Consider the following 17,519-nt stretch of genomic DNA (forward strand, 5'->3'; position numbering starts at 1 on the left):
CCCAGAGTTACTTTGAAGCTAGCCTAGAGACGAGTATTTAGTCAAAAGAAAGGGAAATGGCTCTTCATGAAGAATTATGACAAGAATGTTTATGGAGACCAGCCTCAATTGACTGTGACTGATCTTCAAAAGAAGCGGTTTGGAAATAAATATGGCGACCGGTCAGGAATACTGATGTGGGGATTTCATGATAAACTAAATATTTGGGTGGTTAAAAGGAAGAGCGGAAACACGGAACACTATAAGCACAAGAATGATTTTAGCTCTTGGACAAGAGTGGATCTTACTTAACTTGCCAAAGCTCCCTTCTACAATTCATCAAATGATCCTCGAGGGAGTGACTTCAAACTCTTCTTAGAGAATCAAGTAAAGAGAAAGTTTGATGGAATGAAGACAGCGGAATCCTTTGTGAAGAAAGCTAGAGATGTTCTTGACCCAAAGACCAACAAGGCCATGAGAACTGTGATGTGCCTCCTACAAAACAAATTAAAGAAATTCCCATTCCTCAACATTTCTGAGATGGATCTCTTCACGATATGGAGTATTGGGTATTCGACGAGGCCACAGCCACTGCTATAATCAAATTCCCAATTGGTGTCTTTCGTGTTGTTGAGGCGAAATATCTACTACAGTTTGGTGAACGTGACATTCACACTCTGGCTCAACATCAAATAGTGGTCAAGAATGAGATTCTCGAGTCCGCCGCTAAAGAGTTCACAAGTATGATCGCTGAGATTATAAACAAGAAGATGTGGTTGGGGGCTATGGGAGGATCCGACGTGCTGATCATTGAGAAAGATTGAGTTCATGTTAGCCTCAAACCAAGGGGGGGGGGGACTGTTAGGTCATATTTTGTTGGTTTGAGCTAGGCATTCTTTTGTATAGGTTGTGTGTGTATTTGTTCATGTATTTGTAAGAGTTTAAGGTTGGGTTGGTGTTTGCGGTTGGGTGTGTTTACGGCTGTAAACTCGTTTGTGGTTGTAAACACGTTTACGGATGTAAACGTGTTTGATTTGCAGCCATTGTTCCCTATATATAGTGTCAGTAGGTGTCAGAGTTCTAGAGCAGTTTACAGTCGTTTGTGTGTGTTTTCGAGTCCATTGTACCAGACGTTTGCAGCCAATATAAACGTGTGCAATTTGGATCGTTCTTACTTCTACTCCTTCTTGTTTTATCATTTGAGCTTGTTCTTTGAGTTGATCACTAGCTGGTTCTTAGTTTCTGGGGACTTACAACAAGTCAATGTGGATTATCAGATATATCATTAGGGTGAATTTTCGAATCTATTTTTAGATTTTAGTGGCACCAGGTCGCGGTAATGGATTTACCGCAGCGTGGGATGCGGGATTCTGTATTGTACATGAACTAGTAATCTGGAAAAAAATGTTGATTTTTGTTTTTATGAAGGGTCGTGGAGCGCTTTTTAAAGGTACTGCTGTAATCAAATTCCCAATTGGTGTCTTTCATGTTGTTGAGGCGAAAGATCTACTACAGTTTGGTGAACGTGACATTCACACTTTGGCTCAACATCAAATAGTGGTCAAGAATGAGATTCTCGAGTCCGCCGCTAAAGAGTTCACAAGTATGATCTCTGAGATTATAAACAAGAAGATGTGGTTGGGGGCTATGGGAGGATCCGACTTGCTGATCATTGAGAAAGACTGAGTTCATGCTAACCTCAAACCAACGGGGGAGACTGTTAGTTCATATTTTTTGGTTTGAGCTAGGCATTCTTTTATAGGCTGTATGTGTGTATTTTTTCATGTACTTGTAAGAGTTTACGGTTGGGTTGGTGTTTGCGGTTGGGTGTGTTTACGGTTGTAATCTCGTTTGCGGCTGTAAACACGTTTACGGCTGTAAACGTGTTTGCAGCCACTGTTCCCTATATATAGTGTCAGTAGGTGTCAGAGTTCTAGAGTAGTTTACAGTCGTATGTGTGTGTTTTCGTGTCCATTATACCAGACGTTTGCAGCCAATATAAACGTGTGCAATTTGGATCGTTATTACTTCTACTCCTTGTTTTATCATTTGAGTGCGTTCTTTGAGTTGATCACTAGCTGGTTACACTAAAGTAATATGTATCTAGAATTGTGTATTAACTTTTCCTTGATGTATGGTCTCATATCCTTAATTCTGGTACTGATAGGGTGACTGGGGAATTCCGATAAAGTAGGTCTGTAGAAGAATATTTTCTTGTTTTCTTTCTGTTAGTCATAAGTTGCCTCCTCTCCGTGATTGGAAGAGATCCGACCTGGACTGCAACATATGCAACTCTATCTCTATGCATCTCCTTCTATATGCAATTCTTTTTGTCTGTTAGTCATATGCTATCTCCTTTGTGTGATAAGAGTTTATCCGACTTGGAACACAGCATATGCAAAATTCTATTTCTCAATCCCTCTAATTCAGTGAGTCATATGATAATCCCTCAGCGTGATTGGAAGAGATCCGACCTGGGAATACGACATATGCATTTCTAAATCTATCTTCTTCCTTAATAATTGTCTGCTCATCTAAAGTAAGGATTACTTTGGAAGTTCTTGATTACCAGGGTATACCAGGAAGTGGGAAACACATTCTAGTACATTTAAAATTGAGCATTTAATAGGTTGCCTGTAGATCTCGCTGCTAAATTTAGGTGGACAACAATATCCTTGGTCGTCGTCATCCAAATGATCCCTTTAGGAATATTATTTAGGTATATAGGGTCAAAAGTCTTGTCACTTATAATCTGTCAAAATCTGTCACAATCTTTCGTGTTTAAGTGGACAAAAATACCGGCGATTAACTAGACCTATTCTTGAAGGTGAAGGTACTGAAAAACAGGTTAAGGTTGTCTCAAAACTTTGATCCCAAAATTATAAAATTTGAAATGGTGAAATGCTTTGAGAGTTATTTTATTTTATTTTATTTTATTTTGTTTTTATTTTCTAAAATTTAAAAATTGAAATATATATATATATATATATATATATATATATATATATACTAGGAAATTCCCGAGGCCCGTGCTAAGCACGGTCCGAGCAAGGCGATTGGGTATTTAGAAAGATTAAGGTAGATTGATAAAACTAATTTAGTTTCGTAGTGTGATATCATATCTCAGGGTGAATACTCTAAACATAATATGGAACGTGATCGGTGTATACAATAAAAAAAAAATTACATGTGTGTTATTATATTGAGTAAAAAATAAATACATTGTTGATATTGGTAAAGAAAAGTAAAGTGTATTGGTATGAAGTATGTTGCTATTATTAATATGGAATTGGACGTACATTGCTATTATGGGTAACAAAATGAAATTACATTCATGTGACCTTTAAAAATAAAAACATTGTACTTTCTAAGCTCTTTTAAAATGTCAACAAAACAAAAAAGTGACAGTACGATGCTATATGATAAATTATGTTATGTACTGATATTAAATCTCAACTGTTGAAGCTTAGAGGGAGGTAAGAGATCATTACTACAAGTGCCTTTAATAGTGTTGTATATATGTAATTTATGGTTGTTCGTGCAAAGTTTCCACATGTTCCTATACACACATAGAGAAAGATATATAATATCTGATATGAATGGTAAAAAAGGTCTTCTTTTTGAAATTTGAGTATATACAGTCTAATAGTCGTTGAAAAGCTCATGAACATGAACACATAAGGGTAATTTGGGTATTTGGTTCGCAGTTATTGAAAAATATTATGGTAATAACAAAAATTGGAAGGTCAATGATATAAATGGGTTAATTTTCAACATAAAATGCCTAAATAAGCAAAAGAATATGAAAATACATGGCTATATTATACAAACAAATGAATGTATGTCTTATTTCCCACATAAGAGCTAGGTATACTTCCTTATAGTGATTGTTGTCAAATTGAATGCTGAAGTAAGGAAAGAAGTAAAAGATTAGATAAGTAACAAATAAAGATATAACTTGGGAATGAATTATTCTTGACCTGATCAATTTAACATGAAGATGTCTAACTTCACATGATAATCCATATCATACAAGAACACAATAAGCAATGTAATTGTTATGAATTCATAACCTACTAAAAATTAAATTCATTCGAATTTGCCTAGTTTTTAAGAAGTAAATATTTAACAAAAAAAGAAAGAGAAATGACAAAATGAGATGGCAAAAATGTTGGATAAGATGAAGTCGATATAAAAAACGTATATGTTTTTGATTCCTGATCTGAACATGGTGCTATATAATCTAATATTGATTTTACCCATTCAACCCAACACAGATAGGAGAAATTGTTGTTTTCTTTTTTGAAATCATAGCTTATGGCCTATCATATTTTCCCCATGTTGTAGAGTTAATTGTGTTCTTGACCAATCCGAATACGCCTTGTTTCCATCATAGTTGTATCTAGCTGTTTTATAATTGAAATTCCTTTGTTCCAATATGATAATGAAATCAGTCGAGAAAATTTCGATTTCTCATTGTAATGTTAGTTGAATAGTAAGAATAATATAAATATGATGATATATAATGTTAGATTATATGACAAGAGTGATGCTATGTATTCTTTTTTCATATGATTCTCAGATTGGGAAAAAGTAAAACTTTTCCAAAGCTGTAAAAGTAAAAGATATTCATAATGCACAATTAGAGATTGAAATAACATGTGTAAATGTATAACAAACTTAGTGTACAATGATTGGGCTGGGTATATTATATTCATCATTTCTGGTTAATCAACATAGGTATGGTCATTAGTCATTGATATATTTATGGATTTATGTTGTATATATTTTTTCGACATCATATATATTTGTTGTAGAAAAAAGGAAATGTAAGATTATGCAAGTAGAATGTCGAAATTAACATGATGATGACTAACATAAATATTATAGAGTAAATAAAATTATGGTGAGGCATACATGAATTAATGTTCTAATAATGTAATAATGTTGGATATAATAACATAGAAACATACCAATACCATGTAGAAATAACATAATATTATCTTTATTTAGGTAAGTGATAATGATCAATAGTCGGTTGGTAGATTGTGTGGAAAATAGCTCTGTGACAAGCAAATGAAAGCAGTCAGTGTACACAAATAAACAATTAAACTAATTAATGCAATGTTGGTTGATGCTCCATACCTATTTCATTTTTTTAGTTGGTCTTGATGTGCCAACAGATGACGATTCCGTCACTTTTGTTTTCCCTACATCTAGCTGGATACGCTTTTGGGTTTGCTTAGGTGAGGCTGGTTTTGTTGTTGACAGAGTTTCAGATTTAGTTGATGGATTGAGTAGTTGTTGGTCTTTGGTGTAATGTTCTTGAACTTTATGCAGCTTGACAATGACAAATCTTGTGATTTGTTGTTGTTGGTTCCATGATTGATATGATCGGACAAATGAGACAACTGATAATCCTTGAACTGATGATGCAATAACATCATGTACATTTTTTTCCTGCTATATGTAATTTATTAAATGTTATGAAAATATTTGAATAATTAAAAAATGACAGTTTTGAAATTAGAAAACCTTACACTTTCTGCTATATCTCTGATTTCATTGGGTTTTAATGGAATTAACTTTTCAATTTCTGGTGTTGATATGCTTGCAACAATTGTTCCAGTTCCATCATCGATTTCAATTATTGCCCTTGAGTTGTTCAAAGAATCATGATGTCAAAAGAAAATTGGTTTAAAAGTTTATTTAATACAAATACACATACATGATCTGTACTTCGGATTTCTCTTTACAAAGAGGGCATTTGATGTTCCAGTTTACATCTGCTTGAATTGGTTTTAAACACATAGCACATGTTGTTTGTGTGAAACTTCTATCTTGATGAGGTAGATTGATATTTCCTTTTATCCAAGTTGGTTTACCCTGGTGGCCAAATAATCGGTAAGTTTATGATGGTTTAGAATATATAGAATAGTTGATGATCAATTGTTATAATTACTTACATTTTTCATCCTTATAATTGCCCTGCCTATTGGAAGTATGTCTTTGTTTTCGGGAGGTGGCAACAGAATCTCAGTATCCTTGTATGTTTCATTCTGAAGGAGTCCTTTAATTTCTTCTTTGTTAATTGTGTACCTGTGCATTACAAAAAATTAATTAAATATAACTGTGGGTAATTATTATCTTGAATATACCAGTCTTGTAGCGCTAAATCATCTTTCACTGGTGGATTTATAAGAATCGCAGATCTGGGGCTTGTAGTGAGTGATTGTCCTGATATGCATGTTGTTAATCATTAGTGTATTTTTTTAGGCATATATGTTTCTGCATTATGGTTGAAAGGGATTCGAATATACCATAGAATGTTGTCACCTTTACCCTCATTGCAAATACCAAAGGCCCAGTATTGGTTATTTTGACCAAGGCATTTCCTTCAATTTCATCGATGGGATTCCATAATGTTAGAATTAGAAGTTTTTTCCTGATAAAAATGTGTCGACTTTAGAATAATAATAATAAATAAATTTTAAAAAAATGATTTCATATTGTTAATTCTAAGAAGTTAAACTTGCACATACTCCTCATTGACAATGATTACGTCCCTTTTTGATGATGTTTCTGATTCCTTTTTCACATGCTGAATTGGGAAGCATTTAATTACAACACCTCTTACATCTGCATTTTAAAAGGTATAGATGTATATGTGACAATGTGGTTATAAATGGATATAAATGAATGGGTAAATGTGTATGTCTTACTTATATAATTTTCTTCACCTGCATACTTGTATAGTTCACTAAATGGGGTAAAGTGAAATTGGCATGGAAGTAGTGGTGGGGTTTGTTCTTCGATGGGTTCAATGAGTGTTTGTTTGGTTAGTGTCCAAGAAAATTCATATGAATCAAGTTGAAAACGTGGTTCTGTGAGTCTCAAATTTGCATTGGAAATTTGATAGCGATTGTATGGTTTGAATGTATTTTCAAAAAAGTCAAGGTCATTACTATAGACTAAGGCCGATACTCTTGTCCCCTGATGTAACAAACATGATTAGAATCAACATACAAATTGAAAATTTAACGCATGTAATGTTGGTATACCTGTGTGTCCGTAAACATGAGTCTCCTAAATTCTCTTTTTGCGTTACTAAGTTGTCTATGACCACATTCTATAACTTGAACTTCGACAGTCCAACTTTTCTTCATGTTTGGAGTAATGTCGACTATGTTGTAATAATTTTATTCAATACAGAGTTCTATTCAATAATTAATTTTTTTATATCCTTGGTGTAGCAAGTCATCTGTTGTTAATGTATGAACTGGTATTGATTAATAGTAATATATAAAATAAAAAAAAAGTCATTTACATATAAATATTTGTTTATTTGTTGCATCATTTGTAATACATAAGCATGGCGATAATTGCCTGAATTTTATGGGAAGTAAATTCTCCAAGCTCCCTCTGGAGTTGAAATCCACCTACCTGCTTGAAATTGATCAATTTCGTTTATGACCTTTGGATGATCATCTTGTGTAACTGAAAAACTTATTTTGTCACATCCTTTGCATATATACTTATATATGTATTTCACAGCCTTTATTGTAGAGCGTATTTCTATATTAATGTGACAATCAAACTTACATAGTAAATATGGATTGTATGGAACAACCCATCTATTATCTAGTGTAGCACATCTAACTGTAACTTTAACCCCAATGTCACGTCTTCTGTATGTAGGGTAAGCATCTTTATCTTGTGTTGTTACCTCACAAAATGCTTTGGGAAAAAAATTCTTACAATACCCTTTTTTTCATACAAACATTTTTTGGATTAAGATCACCACATGGACCATGAAGCATATGTTTTACCACCATTCTAAATAGATGAGGATTTGAATGTTTATCTGGTATTTCGGCTGAAACTATCTCATCATACTCTTCTGCATGGTACATCTTATGTTGTGGTTCAAGTATAAGTAAAAAATGAGCATGTGGTAGTCCTCTTTTTTGAAACTCCACAACATAAGTATGTGCAATAACCGTACCAAAAATTTCATTTTTAAAAATTTCTTTCTTAAATTGCTCAAGTTTTGCATGGAAGAATCTAACAATTAAATCTGCTCTATTTTGTGTTTCCTCGTGACACATCATGTGTTGTTTGATTTCTGGCCAATTAGGGTTACAGGTTAATGTTACAAAAATGTCTGGCTTACCAAACTTTTGCACTAATGCCATAGCATCAATGTATTTTATTCTCATGTTCCGTGGACCACCAATAAAAGTTGCTGGTAAAACCACTCGTTGGCCAATAGATGATGCACTCGTTTCACCACTTGCCATAGCATCTACCACCCCTTGAAGGAACTCTTGTCTTAACTCTTGTTGTTGATTTCTATAAAAAGCTAACCTTTGTATTTCTAATTTTATGTAACTATCAACTATATATTGTTGTAATAATCTACCAAAAAGCAACAAACATGATTTATCATGCGAACGCATTTGAAGTTTATATGCATAATATTCTCTTACAGAAACACATTTTGTATTCTCCAAAGATTTTCCCATACCTGAAAAAAAAACAAATCTATTAGTTTCAATTTAGATGTTTTACAAAAACACGAAGGGTATTTCCTTACCTATTTCTTCCATATTTAATAAGTCATCAACATTTGTAATACCCGATGGCGAGATTAGCCTTTCTGCGGAACATGTAATTGTTTTACTATTTCCTCGTTCAGTGGGACTTTTTTTTGGAATGTGTTGATGCCAGCCAAGTTCTCCATATGGAAACATTAGAGGGTATTGTAAAGGATCATAACAACCATAATAATACTCAACACTCTTTGGTTCGTCACTGTGTGTTCTTACTTGTATATTTCTACGACCATGTTCATCGTTCTCTTCACCCTCAACCCATAGTGCTGCAACTTGTGAAACCTCTGGTTTGTTATATACACGTTGATCTTGTTGTGGAATAGTTTTAAGAACAATCTTATATTCATTCAAACATGGAATTTCTCTTAAATTTCTAAAAAAAAGTGCATATGGATTATCCGTCAGATAACTTATACATGTTGCAATTAACTGTTTAGATAATCTTGGGGATGATGTTAACCGATTTTCAATTTCATTGTTCGTATCGTGAAAATATAATTGAAGGTTTTTGGCTTCTTTCTCTTTAGGTTGTAGGTTGTTCATGAAGTGGTATACCTGTCCTTACACTCTAAAAGTGTAAATACCCATATTTCGTCTTGTAAGTTTTTTATCAGCTGTAACACCATATGATGTTAATGCAAATGTATTATTATATGTTCTAATATATGTTCTAAACGATTTTGCTTCTTCAAAATTAGTTGTGATTAAATTTCGCATGGCATGTGGGAGTTCATTACTGGATAATACAATACGACCTTCTAGACAATAGAAATTTGATGTTTCTGAATAAAATTTCACAACATGACAATAAGAACAACACATGACCTCTGGAAGAACATCAGCAGATAATATTACTTGTTGCAATAGATTCTTTCCTTTTCTATTGCTATTTTTCTTGTCTACATTATTTGATTTCTCAATTGGTGGACCTAGATTTCTATGTTTTCTTTTGTTGACTCTTTCACTTTCATTAGTTATGTTTTCATTTATATGGTATAGGCATGTTTGTATGGTATCACACAGTTTTACATTTGTGTTGTTTATTGTTACATTTGTATGACAAGTATTCTTTAATTTCTTCTTTTTCCATTTTATGAGAGCTTTTTTTCTATATCTTTTCTTATATGCATGAGCAACATTAACCATATCTAACTTATCAATTATAGCATCACAATTACCATTCTTTTTCTTCCAGTTTATAATAACTATTCTCCTATATAGTTTCTTATCTACATTAGAACAGCTAGCAACAGTTGTTTTTTCTTTGTCAATGTTTGATGGTTGATGACATCCATTCATGATCCTAAAATTTGGTAAAAATAACAAAAAATTTGTAAGGTCAATGATATAAATGGGTAGATTTTCAACATAACATGCCTAAATAAGCAAAAGAATATGAAAGTACAGTGCTATATTATACAAACAAACAAATCTACATTTCTATTCCCACATAAGAGTGAGGTATACTTCATTTAAAGTGATCGTTTTCAAATTGAATAGTGAAGTAAGCAGGGAAGTAAAAGATGAGATAAGTAACAAATAAATATATAACCTAGGAATGAATTATTATCGAGTCAATCAATTTAACATGACGATGTTTAATTTGACATGATAATCTATATCATACAAGAACATTAGAAGCAATGAAATTGTTAAAAATTCATAACCTACTAAAATTCAAATTCATTCAAAATGCCTGGTTATTAAGAAGATAACATTAAAAAAAAACAAAGGGAGGAAGGACAAAAATGAGATTGCAATAATGCTACAATTTTAACTAAATAATGGGTTGTTCCATTGATTAGTGTTGTAGTTACTACTATATTGAAATGATCTTTCTTCTGGAATATTAATGTAGTTACGATAAGTTGCAGATATGTCTGATTTCTTTATTCACGTGTACATAACGCCCATCAACAATTTGCAATTTTTGGTTAACTTATGAATGAGGAGTAATGAAGTGTAATTAGATCAATCCAAATTCATTTCAACTTATACTTTTAACACCAGGTTGTATATTCATAAGTCACGAAAATTACAGAATACTAAAACTTTTTTTACAGGGGATGCTTTCTGATGTTTTTTTTAATTTAAAGGAAAACAGTTGACCAATTACGCTCAATTTTAGAAACACAGAAACATGGAAAACAAAATTGCAATTTGAAGGCTATGTCAATTTTTTTTAATATGATGGAAATTAGTGGATTTTTTCTGATTTTTTTATTAATGTAAAGGAAAAAAGTTGACCAATTATGATTAATTTAGAAACACAGGAACTCGACAAACAAAATTGCAATTTGAAGGCTATGTCAATTCTTTTTTTTTTAATATGATGGAAATTTGATATTTTTTGCAATCACACCATTTAAAAAATACATGCAATATGGGATTAATATGGTCAATTTTAGTTTGGGATAGAGACCTATTTACGACGCTAAACTTCATGAAGATTGGGAATTATGCTTTTGAAAAGTTAATAACCAAACAGAACACAAGAGAACGAGAGAGGAAATGGGATTATGTCAGGGTAACATACACAAATTTGCAGGAAGGTAGTAATCAATCACAATGGTTGTGAACCTTTATTGAATCAGAAAGATGAAGCATGACAAATTTCATGCAATTCGATCAATTCGATAGAGGTTGTTCATCAATTTCACAAATAACCCATAATCATTCAGAGATGTTTTGAGACAATTTCACGCATCAGAGGAGAAAATGTCGTGGTATAATGTAGAAGAGAAGCAAGAACGATTCTCAAGTAATTAAAGTTTGAAATTAGGGTTTGTGATCATGTACCTATGGGTATGAAAGGACGGCGGACGATCACTTTGAATAGGTTGAAGTAAGTTGTTGGTCTGGCCAAATGTCCGCCTTAAAGATCACTTGATCTTCAAGACCCTGTGAAAAAACATTTTTTTAAATAAAGGCTGTCAAAAATGAATGTATCAAAATAACCAGGTAAATTAGAAGACTGCAATAAGATATGCATTTGGAGGAAAAATATGACAGATTTATATATTTGAATTCAGAGCAACCAATGGAACAAACTTTCAGCTAGTTTTTCCCCTGTTGCACCAAATTAATCACATATCTTTGTGTGATTGAATTTAATTCACCTTTTATACGATTGAAAACAAAAAGGAATATAAAATTGCAATAACATATGCATTTGTGGTAAAAATATAACATTTTTATACTTGAATTCAAAGTTATACAATGTAAAGCAACCAAAGGAACAAACTCTGAGCAATATTATCACATGTTGCAACTGATCATGATAAATAGAATTGGAAAAGATGTAAACACACTGGAATCTATCTATTTTCTCATGTGCAAACGTTAATCATAATTACAATTGGAATTTTGCAGATAGGAGGAAAAAAACAAGTGAAATAGGTTTTAAGTTGGAAAGAAAATCAATCGATAGTTTGAAGTAGAAAAAGTATGGAACAAGTGAAGTCAATTTAGAGTTCTTATAGAAAACATACCAGTGGGAAGATTTGTGATGGCATAAGGAGATAACGCAGAAAGATAAATGTTGTCGTTCTTATTTAAATCAATATTCAGGATATTTTCGGTGAAGAATTCGGGGAATTTTATGAAACTAAAGCATAGCATCAGGTTCTATTAGAAGGATTTAATTGTTAACTAAAAAGTAGGCACACGAAGACTTTGAATTCAAATTGGAGCCATCAACCAACGACTTATGATACATTTTAATTGACAAAATGCAGAAGACAAAGAAAAATGCTTACCTTTTTCTTTGAACGGAGGGTCGATTGACTTTCAATCTTCGGTGTTAGGGCTTAGCGATTGTAAGAGGAAGAGGACGGTCACATATTGTCATAGAAGATGATTGTATTTGGTTGCGATTAGTTTTTTTGTCGATGGTGCAGTTCGTATAGTTAGAGGAGAAGGGATTCACTGATGAACAAAAAATTAGGATTTGTTCGTAAGATCAGAATGGAAAATTGGCTTAGGAGTCAAAGGCGAGACGGTGGTTTTTTTTGTGCCGGTCAGAAGATGAGATACAGACGTATCCCTTTATGAAGCGACGTAGATGTTAATGGCGTCGTTCACAAGGTAGAATACGTGGCGGAAAGAAAACTCACTAAATTTGATTTTGGTGGCTTTTGGTAAATAAGGCTTTTATATATAGGAATGATATATATATATATATATATATATATATATATATATATATATATATATATATATTAGTTTGAATTTAATTTTTTAGATTTTATTTTTATTTTTATTTTTATTTTTTATTTTTTTATATCTTCAAAATGTTTTTCATTTTAAATTGAAATTGGATGTATTGGGTTTTAAATTTAAGGCTTTTGGTTTGCGGCCCATGGGTTTTGGGCTGGATATGGTATAAGGTATAAAAGGGAGGGTTTGCGGCTGCAAACCCTACTTTCCTCATAATTTCTTTCACAGCCGCAAAAGCCTCTTCCATTTCTCTCTCAACTTTTGATTTTGATTCATCATCTGTTTGTGCGTTTTTCTGAAATTGATCAACGATTCATCAAGGTATAGTGATTGCAAGACCCAAAATGCTAAATCTAACTTGATTCGATCGTGTTTTGTAGAATTATTGATGCTAAAAGTGTTCGTCGTTGATCTGGAAACGCTTACCGTCGTAGATCTGTTTACCGCCATAGATATGTTTACAGTCGTAAACGCGTTTACCTCCGGTAAACTGTTTACAGCCGTACACGTGTTTACCGTCGTTAAACCGTTTGCCACCGTAAACTCATTTACAGCCATAAACATGTTTACAGCTGTAAACTCGTTTCCAGCTATACACTTATTTTTCATATGAATCAAAATTAATTTAAGGCCAAATCAACTTGTAATTGAGAAAAAATTTTAATTTCTTAAATTCTTGATTTTCTCACTTGGCTCGTTTTGATGCAGAACAAATGGCTAACTTGAAGTTTTCGGAAAGTCACAACATTGTTGCTTATCTGTCCGTTCCTCCGGCAGGACATCAAGAGTTTAGGTCCATGATTCATGGACTTAGAACTTGCAGACTTGCTCATGCTTACCAAACGAATCAATTCATTTATCAGGAGTAGGTAATGCAGTTTTGGGAAAAGGCTTCAATGAATTAAGGAGAAGATGGAGAAAGCATAGTGGAATCTGTCATCCAAGGAAGAAATATTGTGGTGTCAGAACAGACTATTCGTGATGTGCTTCAATTCAAGGACCAGCCAGGATTTCCAACTGAAATTCATGTTGAAAAAACTGAAGAGGTTCTTAAAAGAATAGGCTATGAAGGAGTGTTCCCTCCCACAATGAAGAAGCTTTTGCCTCCGTATTGGTGTTTTCTTGCTCACTCCTTTGTAATTTGCATCTCCGGCAGGAAAACAAGTGCTGATGAGATTTACCTTCTGAACATTGCCGCCATCGTTGCTTTAATCATGGATCTTGAATTTAATTTTTCAAGATATGTGTTGAAAGAAATGAAGACCAATTTACAAGGGAAAAGGAAGGACAAATTTTTTATGTATCCAAGATTCCTTCAGATGATCTTTGACAGTAAATATCCGGATTTAGAAAGGAAAGGTGATTCCTTGGATTTGAAATCTTTGTGTGCAAACATGTTTGGTTTAATGAAGCAAAACCGTAAGGGTACAAAATTTGAGTTTCAAGGAAAGTACCCATTGGAGAAATTTGATCAGTTTGCTGAGATTGGTGAAGCTTCAGAATCAGAAAGTTCCTCCAATGATGAAGATGATGATGTCACTATTTCTGATCATGAAGAAGATGTTGTTCTTCATGTTGCATTTATAGCAGAAGAACATGTGCCAGTGACCAATGAAGATGACAATGATGATGATGATGAGGATGATGAAGGTGATGATGAGATGGGACTAGAGGATGATGTCTTAGTTTTTGATGATGATGAGGATGATGATGATGGAAATGAAATGGTTAAAGGTGATGATTTATCAGGTTTTGACAATGATGATTTGAACTTTGATTTCGAGCAGAGTATTGATTTCGAGCCTAGCAATGAGGATCTCAAGGATTCCTCCCCGAGCTTCTTCTGCAAGGATTCCTCCCCGAGCAGATGCTACTCCAGTCATTACGCCATCTGAGAGTGATCTTCATGAGACACCAGCCTCCCAGCCTCCACTTAAAAGAAGAAGAGCCGATCCAAGGCTGGGAGTTCTTATCAGGGAACAAGCTCAGGATTTTCAACAGTCCGCTGCAGCCGACACTCCAACCAAACCAATCCAATCTGACAGCCAAACAGTGCATGAGGAGCCCAGCACTTCTCGCTCACTTTTTGAAACCAGGAGTTCCTCAGCTCCTGGTGGCTCATCGACTCCCCAACCTGCGCGTGATGTTGCCTCGGAGAGGCTTGCTAGGTTTTTAGCTCAACAAGATTCTAACCCTGCACCCCGAGGCAAAGGGATATCTATTCGTGTAGGGAGTTCCGGGCAAATTGATCCATTAATTTCCGAGCTTCAAGCAGATATTGGAATCTTAAACCAGAAGATTATCGAGAAAGATATTTTGATAGGAACTCTGGACGTTAGAGTTTTTGATCTTGAAAAGGAAAATCTTGAAAAATCTCAACAAATTTCAGCTCTGCAACTCAATCTTGGCGCTCTATCTGTTGGATACTTTGATTTAAAGAACAAGCTGATTAGTGAATTTGGAGACAAATTCAAAACATCCAGCGGAGACACCAGTGCAGTTGAGACTTCTCCCAGTGCCCTAGCCCAATCATCCCAACAAGATCCACTTGATGATTCTTCACCTGTGAGAACCACTCGTATTGTTGACCGCTTTGAAGTTGAACCTGCTCAAGCTAATCCCAGAGTTACTTTGAAGCTAGCCTAGAGACGAGTATTTAGTCAAAAGAAAGGGAAATGGCTCTTCATGAAGAATTATGACAAGAATGTTTGTGGAGACCAGCCTCAATTGACTGTGACTGATCTTCAAAAGAAGCGGTTCGGAAATAAATATGGCGACCGGTCAGGAATACTGATGTGGGGATTTCATGATAAACTAAATATTTGGGTGGTTAAAAGGAAGAGCGGAAACACGGAACACTATAAGCATAAGAATGATTTTAGCTCTTGGACAAGAGTGGATCTTACTTAACTTGCCAAAGCTCCCTTCTACAATCCATCAAATGATCCTCGAGGGAGTGACTTCAAACTCTTCTTAGAGAATCAAGTAAAGAGAAAGTTTGATGGAATGAAGACAGCGGAATCCTTTGTGAAGAAAGCTAGAGATGTTCTTGACCCAAAGACCAACAAGGCCATGAGAACTGTGATGTGCCTCCTACAAAACAAATTAAAGAAATTCCCATTCCTCAACATTTTTGAGATGGATCTCTTCACGATATGGAGTATTGGGTATTCGACGAGGCCACAGCCACTGCTATAATCAAATTCCCAATTGGTGTCTTTCGTGTTGTTGAGGCGAAATATCTACTACAGTTTGGTGAACGTGACATTCACACACTGGCTCAACATCAAATAGTGGTCAAGAATGAGATTCTCGAGTCCGCCGCTAAAGATTTCACAAGTATGATCGCTGAGATTATAAACAAGAAGATGTGGTTGGGGGCTATGGGAGGATCCGACGTGCTGATCATTGAGAAAGATTGAGTTCATGTTAGCCTCAAACCAAGGGGGGACTGTTAGGTCATATTTTGTTGGTTTGAGCTAGGCATTCTTTTGTATAGGTTGTGTGTGTATTTTTTCATGTATTTGTAAGAGTTTAAGGTTGGGTTGGTGTTTGCGGTTGGGTGTGTTTACGGTTGTAAACTCGTTTGTGGCTGTAAACACGTTTACGGTTGTAAACGTGTTTGATTTGCAGCCACTGTTTCCTATCTATAGTGTCAGTAGGTGTCAGAGTTCTAGAGCAGTTTATAGTCGTCTGTGTGTTTTCGAGTCCATTGTACCAGACGTTTGCAGCCAATATAAACGTGTGCAATTTGGATCGTTCTTACTTCTACTCCTTCTTGTTTTATCATTTGAGCTTGTTTTTTGAGTTGATCACTAGCTGGTTCTTAGTTTCTGGGGACTTACAACAAGTCAATGTGGATTATCAGATATATCATTAGGGTGAATTTTCGAATCTATTTTTAGATTTTAGTGGCACCAGGTCGTGGTAATGGATTTACCGCAGCGTGGGATGCGGGATTCTGTATTGTACACGAACTAGTAATCTGGAAAAATGTTGATTTTTGTTTTTATGAAGGGTCGTGGAGCGCTTTTTAAAGGCATGCAGCGTGCTTTTCGCTGATTTACGTGTATTTGTCATTTTTTGTCTTATTAACTTCGTTCTCTTCTTCTACATCCCAACTATGATTTTACCTGTAATTATCTATTTCAAAGCATATTAAGTATCATATATACTTAAATATAACAATTTAGTCAAATATATAAAGATAATGACCTAAAATATATAGTTAAATATAGCCTTAATACCCCTCGTCACTGGAACTTAATAAGAATCCACCCACTACTACCCACTCCATGGGCAACACAGAAGATAAAACAAATGACACCTAATCAGAAAAATTAGGTATATTCTTGTAATTGGGGCAGAAATTGCTTTTCAAATCGATGTTGATAACCAAATTCTTGCAAATGTTGTGGGGGAATTAGTGGAAAACTAGATTTCAATGAATTATATGTCGTTAAATGTAACACTGTTTCTCAGGATGGATCAATTTAGGGTTTCAGAGAGTCAAAAGGTTGATTTTTGGAGAAAATTGAGTGTCACTACGTGAGACATAAGGTCTCACGATGTGACAAGTGAAATATGTGAAAAATGTTTGGGATCAATCTCACGACGTGAGAATTGCTTCAGCGAAGACCATGATATTTTAGGGTTTCCTTCGTATTTACGCCCCTCTAAGTCGTTTTTAGGGTTCATTACCAACCT

The sequence above is a fragment of the Lactuca virosa genome, chromosome 2 (assembly GCF_052849685.1).
Source record: "Lactuca virosa cultivar CGN04683 chromosome 2, Lactuca_virosa_CGN04683_v6, whole genome shotgun sequence".
Classification (NCBI taxonomy): Eukaryota; Viridiplantae; Streptophyta; class Magnoliopsida; order Asterales; family Asteraceae; genus Lactuca; species Lactuca virosa.